A 6,658-nucleotide genomic window follows, 5' to 3' on the forward strand; every position below is an offset into this window, starting at 1 on the left:
AGAAAGCAGAACTTAAAATGATTTTTCAAAAATAACTAGCACATGGAATTGACTGGATTCAAACATATATGAACAAAGACTGCAGTGCTGCTAAACATACTATGAGTCTAGAGTTTACAATTCCTGTGACTTGGGGCGTCCGAGTGGCTGAGTCGGTTGACTGTCTTTTGATTTCAGCTTGGGTCAAGATCCCAGGGTCATGCTCCCAGCATCGTGGGATCCAGCCCCACGTTGGGCTCTATGCTGAATGTGGAGCCTGCTTGGGATTGGCTCTCTCTGTCCTTCTGTTCCTTCCCCCGCTCGTTCTCTCCCTCTCTCTCCCTCTCTCTCTCTCTCTCTCTCTCAAATTAAAAAAAAAAGAAAAATTTACAATTTTTTTGTGATTCTATGAAAATAAAAAGCCCTTGGGCTCCCCATCTGCTGTGAGTATAGAAAGGACTTGAGGCTGGGCATATTCCACAGCAGCCACCGAGGTTTGGCCACTGAGGCTGAGAGCAAGGGAAATGTCCCTCTATCAGCCAACTCAGGTGCCATTAACAAATACCATACCCTCTCATGGCCTTTGTGCAGAGAGAGACAGACAGAGAGCAAGCACGCTGGTGTCTTTTCTTGAAAGACACTGATCCTGTTGGATCAGGACCCCATCGTTATGACTTCATTTAACTTCATTTACTTCTTGAAAGCTCCTTCTCCAAATATAGCCACACTGGGGGGCTAGGACTTCAACATGTGAATTTGGGGAACCAACAAGCATTCGGTACATAACAGCCTCCAAGAGTGCAGAGTCAGGGACCATAGAGAAAAATGAACAAAGCAGTCTCTGCTAAAAACAAAATCAATGCCTAATTTAAGAACCATTCATTAATCCCAGGAAAAGCACCCTCACGATATCAACCCTCACAATTTCAGAAATGTTATAAACCGCTTTGTCTTTCCACCAGGAGAAATTCATTGTAATTGGGTTATCCCCATGGGGTCACGTACAAAAATATGAAGCAACAGAAACGTGATTTATCAGGTCCTCTGGACCAAGAGGAGACATTTTTTGGAATGATATAGGGAGGACCACCTATCACCCAGAGACCACACACGCTGAGTGGAGAAAGTATGTGTTTTGTTCCCTTAAGAAGGATTTGATTGTGCTCCATTTAAGAAAGGAGCAAAAGGATACTTGGGAACTAGAAGGAAACATTAATAAAGGGACATGCTGACCACCTATTCACTGTCCCCAGCTCCCTTGTAGGGAAGCATGGCCATGTGACCAGTTCTGACAGATGATCTGTGTGTAGAAGAAAGGTATGCCAGGTCAAGCACGGAAGCTATCTTTTCCCCGGTTTTAAGAAGATTGCATGTTACCTGTGGTACAGTTATGTGCCTTGGAGCCTCCAAAATCCTGAGTGTTGAGTGACTGTGTGGAATTAAGCCCTCACATTCACCCATGTGGAACAAGAAGTGTGAAAAAGAACATTTACATAATAGTCCACCAAGGTCCTGAGTTGTATAATACAAGACTACAAAAATGCTTGGCCTGTTTTAGGTAACTAACTTCTACTGAAAATTAAAAAAATATATATTTTAAAAATAAAAAATCAGGCGGGGCACCTGGGTGGCTCAGTCGGTTAAGCGTCCGACTTCAGCTCAGGTCACGATCTCGCGGTCCGTGAGTTCGAGCCCCGCATCCCGCTCTGTGCTGACAGCTCAGAGCCTAGAACCTGCTTCGGATTCTGTGTCTCCCTCTCTCTCTCTGCCCCTTCCCTGCTCATGCTCTGTCTCTCTGTCCTCTCTCTCAAAAATGAATAAACATTTTAAAAAAGTTGTTTTTTTTTAAATCAGGCAACCCCCTTTTTCTCACTACAGTGAAATAATATTGGAAACTAGGAACAAGAGAGCAAAATTTTTAAATAACTGAAATTTTAAATATTCTGCCCTGGAATCAAACTATATCTGCAAATTACACTTAGAAGAGTGGAAGGAGTAATTGGTAATTATATCAGAAGCAAAGTGGCCCTCAGAAAAAGTATAAGGATTTAAACAAATTTATTGAAAAATCACATGAGGAATACAAATTTGTTAACAATAAGCTGACATATAATCTGACAATTTATAGAATGTAAATATTTATATAAACAATAATCATTTGAAATACAGTGCTCAATCTCAGTTGCAATATGGGAAATGTTAACTGACAAAGCAATGTGAAAATTTCAATTTATTTTACTAGCAACAATTATAAAGATTTTTTTAATGTTGGTAAGAGCACAAGATTGTTAATTCAGTAAACATTCACAGACACTACATTATGCCGGCACTTGGGATATAGCTGTAAATAACAGGAAAAAAATCCCGATCAAGTAAATGAAATTATAATTACCTTTTATATTTGTTAGAAGGTAAAATGTGTTACGAAAAGAAGTTATATAAGGAAGTGGGAGAGGGGTGCCTGGGTGGCTCAGACTGAGCACTGGACTCTTGACTCATGATTTTAGCTCAAGTTATGATCCAAGGGGCGTGGGATTGAGCCCCGTGTCAGCTTCCATGCTGAACATGGAGCTTGCTTAAGATTCTCTCTCTCTCCCTCTGCCTCTCTCCCCTGCTCTTGCTTCTCTCTCTCTCTCTCTAAAATAAAAAAACAAAAACGAAAACAAGACAAACAACAACAAAAAAAGTGGGATTAAAAATTACTAATGACAAAATGACAAATTATATTTTGATATATATCCAGGGGTGATATTGACAATAATTCACTCCTTTGGCCATTCAGAAGAGGTGCTGACTCTCTAGGGCACAGTGCAAGATCCGAAGGCCTTCTTTTAGGCTAAGTGTTCACTATGGGACTCCTTAGGGAGAGGGAAGTTAGCTGGAAGAAAATGGCTTGGGGTAAATGCTACTAACTATACACGTATGGAATTATTTCCACATTTTAGAAACTGCCGTGATCATATCAGAATATCAGTATTAAACTTTACAAAGATCAAACATGATCTTCATATTTGAAAACTAATACGATGTGCACAAAAATAAACGTGTTCCAGCTTTATTTATAGCTCAAATGTAACATATGTAACACACACATTTACATTTAGACACAATGTATATCTATATAAACTTTACACAAGGCATGTTATCAGATATTATTGCTTGTAAATATACACGAAAAACCTAAAACCAGTAACTGATAATGGGAGATGAAGCAGAATAGGAAAGACAATTGTAATTAGTGACTCATTTATCATTACAAGTCTCACATTTTTATAAGGAGAATGAATTTTTTGTATTGTATTGCTGAAAACAACCACATTTGTTGTGTATATTAATATTTTGTCTCCCATCTTGAGAAGAAAATGAAGTAAACAAATATGTAATTTAAAATCAAGCAAAATAAATAACTATTTTCTTGATATTTTGTTGCTAGAACCTTACAGATACTCAAGAAAGGTATAAATGATTGAACAGAAATTTGCTGTGAAGTGACTGCTTTTGTCACATGTCAATGTCAATGTCACTTTTTTCCTTTTGTTTTCGATGCAGGCAATGGTTTTGCAGCTCATCAAACACAATGAACATCTGTTCTTTCAAGTGTAGAGAATCCTACAGAGATTGAAGTGCATTTGCTGACAAATATTTTATGCAATACATCTTAGATACTGTCTGGACTATGACATGACATATTTTTCAGTTCTCTTCCACATTTATTTCATTTTTTTCCCGTTCTATAACCATCATTAACTTCTAAGAGCCCAGTATATGATATGCAAATGGAGATTTGAAAAGGAAAATAGATCATTTGGCTTTGTTAAGACAGATTTTGTTTCTGTGGTTGGCAATTATGATTATTACTATGTCTTTGCTTTTGTTTTGGGGGATTCGCCATGTGTTTTTGATATAAAATATATGTAACTTTAGATATATAAATAATGTAATAGATTTCAGATTGATTACCAACATGTCTTGTGAAATTCTTTGAGTCATCGAACTTCTCTGTGCATTAAAGTTCTTACTTTTTTGTCTATAATGTAGAAGCCAATGTCAAGCCAGCAGGGGAAGTCTCTTTAAAACCATAGGAAATTGAACAACTTAGATTGACTTTATGCCTGAGAAATAGATCTTAGATAAGGTGATCTGCCCCAGTTACCCAAGGAGCCTTTGGTAATGGGAGAACAAAACTAGATCTAAACCTGTGTGTGCTAAATTTATCAATACCTCTCTTTCTCAGGAATAAATTTAATCCTTATGTATCAAAAATGATATTATGATTGGGGCGCCTGGGTGGCTCAGTCGGTTAAGCGGCCGACTTCGGCTCAGGTCACGATCTTGCGGTCCGTGAGTTCGAGCCCCGCATCAGGCTCTGGGCTGATGGCTCAGAGCCTGGAGCCTGTTTCCGATTCTGTGTCTCCCTCTCTCTCTGCCCCTCCCCCGTTCATGCTCTGTCTCTCTCTGTCTCAAAAATAAATAAACGTTAAAAAAAAATTAAAAAAAAATGATATTATGATAAAATAAAGTAATAGGTAATAATTCTATGAAATATGTATGTCATAAATACTAATTAGCAAAAAGCTGTGGCTGTTTTTTCTCCAAACATAAGATGTCAATTCACTGCTCCTAAAGCAGGCTGTGCTTTGGTGAGTAAAACATGGATGATAACATGCAATTTGTTTACTTCCAGATAAAGATGTTGAGCTTGGGCACAGTTCATCATGTGCACTCCTATCACCTTAGCAAACATGGCACCCCCCCCTCCCCCCCCAACGAAGTCGATTTAGCAGGAGCCCTCGAGTGAAGATAAGGTAGGGGAGAGCCCCCAGCTGATCCATGGTGGACATTTGCCATGTGAGATATTGATGTTGGTTTTCTCAGCCACTGCAGATGCCAGGTAGTTTTAGCATATGACCGCCTCTCCTGATGGATACACATTAAGTTTGTCTGCTTCATATATCTGCCCTGGAAGGCAAATGGTTGAACATAAAATTTTAGGCATAGGTCTTATCAATTATTCATTGAAGATACAGAGTCCTGAGTCATTTCTAGTCACTTCACTCGAAGTTCTCATGTGTTCTCCTAACATAATTTGGACCTATATACTGTGGGGCCTGCTGCCCCGGTCTAATGACATATTTGTTCACTGCACCCCTGGATTAGATTTAGATCCTGTCTTCCTCTTTTATATTTTCTGGTGCACTTCTTCAGGTTCTTTTTGTTTTCACAACTGATATTCAGTTAGCATTGTTAGTAAACATCAAACAGAAATGGCTCATTTGGAACCATCTAGAATTTTGTTGATTGGGAAAATGAAAGATCTTAGAAACTCATTTTATTGTTGAGAAAATTGAAGTGTTTTGGAAAGATTATCAGGAAGAGAAGTGTTTTTGGTCATTATATATGTGAAAATACTTTAATATTGCCCTCACATTTGACTGTTTTTTGTTTTTTTTTTAAATTTTTTTTTTTTTTGTTTATTTATTTTTGAGACAGAGAGAGACAGAGCATGAATGGGGAAGGGTCAGAGAGAGGGAGACACAGAATCTGAAACAGGCTCCAGGCTCTGAGCTGTCAGCACAGAGCCTGACGCGGGGCTCAAACTCACGGACTGTGAGATTGTGACCTGAGCCGAAGTCGGCCGCTTAACCGACTGAGCCACCCAGGCGCCCCTTGACTGTTTTTGTTATATATAATTCAAGGATCAGTAATAGTCAAAACATGGAAGACAAGGGACTTACTACTTTGTCAGTAATTGGCATTAGACATAACTAATGAGATAATTCAGTCTTATTCTCACTATGTTAGAGGTAAAGTTGTTGATGTTATTATTATTATTATTATTATTTTATTACTAAAAATTTAGTTTTTAAAATCTTTTTAAAATCACAAGTATATGTTTAGATATATGTATATTTAATTTTCTGCTTGTCAGTGGTGAACTCTGTGAAGATGAACTGAAGTGAGAAGACGTATTCTCAGCTATCATTTACTGCCGTAAATTCAGTTTTCTCCCGTCAGTACTTTTATTTATATGGCCATTTGAACTTCTGGCTTTGTACTCCAGAACTCTAAACTTTTATATTACATTTGATATTGCTTTTACTTATTTTTGAAACTTCTGGGAGATTTTCTAATTTTAAATTGCCAGTCGCTTATACATACATTCTCTATTCTATTCTATTGAATGTCTTTAGAAATTACATTGTAATTTGTAGTTATTTCTTGTTTTCTGATTAGAAGTTCTGAGAAGTTCATAAGGTTTTCTGTATATAACATGCTTTTGATTCTATGATTACATAGTATTATGCTTTTGTCCTCAGATTCATAGATCCAGTTTTTGACTAGACCAATTATTCTCATTGTTCATAGCGAATTTTTCTTTCTTTTCTTTCTTTCTTTCTTTCTTTCTTTCTTTCTTTCTTTCTTTCTTTCTTTCTTTCTTTTGTTTTTTTGAGAGAGACAGAACACCGTTGCAAGTCAGGGGAGGAGCAGAGGGAGAAAAAGAATCTTAAGCAAGTTCCTCACCCAGCGCAGAGCCTGATGTAAGTCCCAATCTCATGACCCTGATCATGACCTGAGAGGCAATCAAGAACCTGACACTCAACTGACTGAGCCACCCAGGCACCCCCATAGCAAACTTTTCTTTAATATTATTTACATTTCTCAAATATTTATTTGCCTT

Source organism: Panthera leo, chromosome C2 (genome assembly GCF_018350215.1).
Source record: "Panthera leo isolate Ple1 chromosome C2, P.leo_Ple1_pat1.1, whole genome shotgun sequence".
Classification (NCBI taxonomy): Eukaryota; Metazoa; Chordata; class Mammalia; order Carnivora; family Felidae; genus Panthera; species Panthera leo.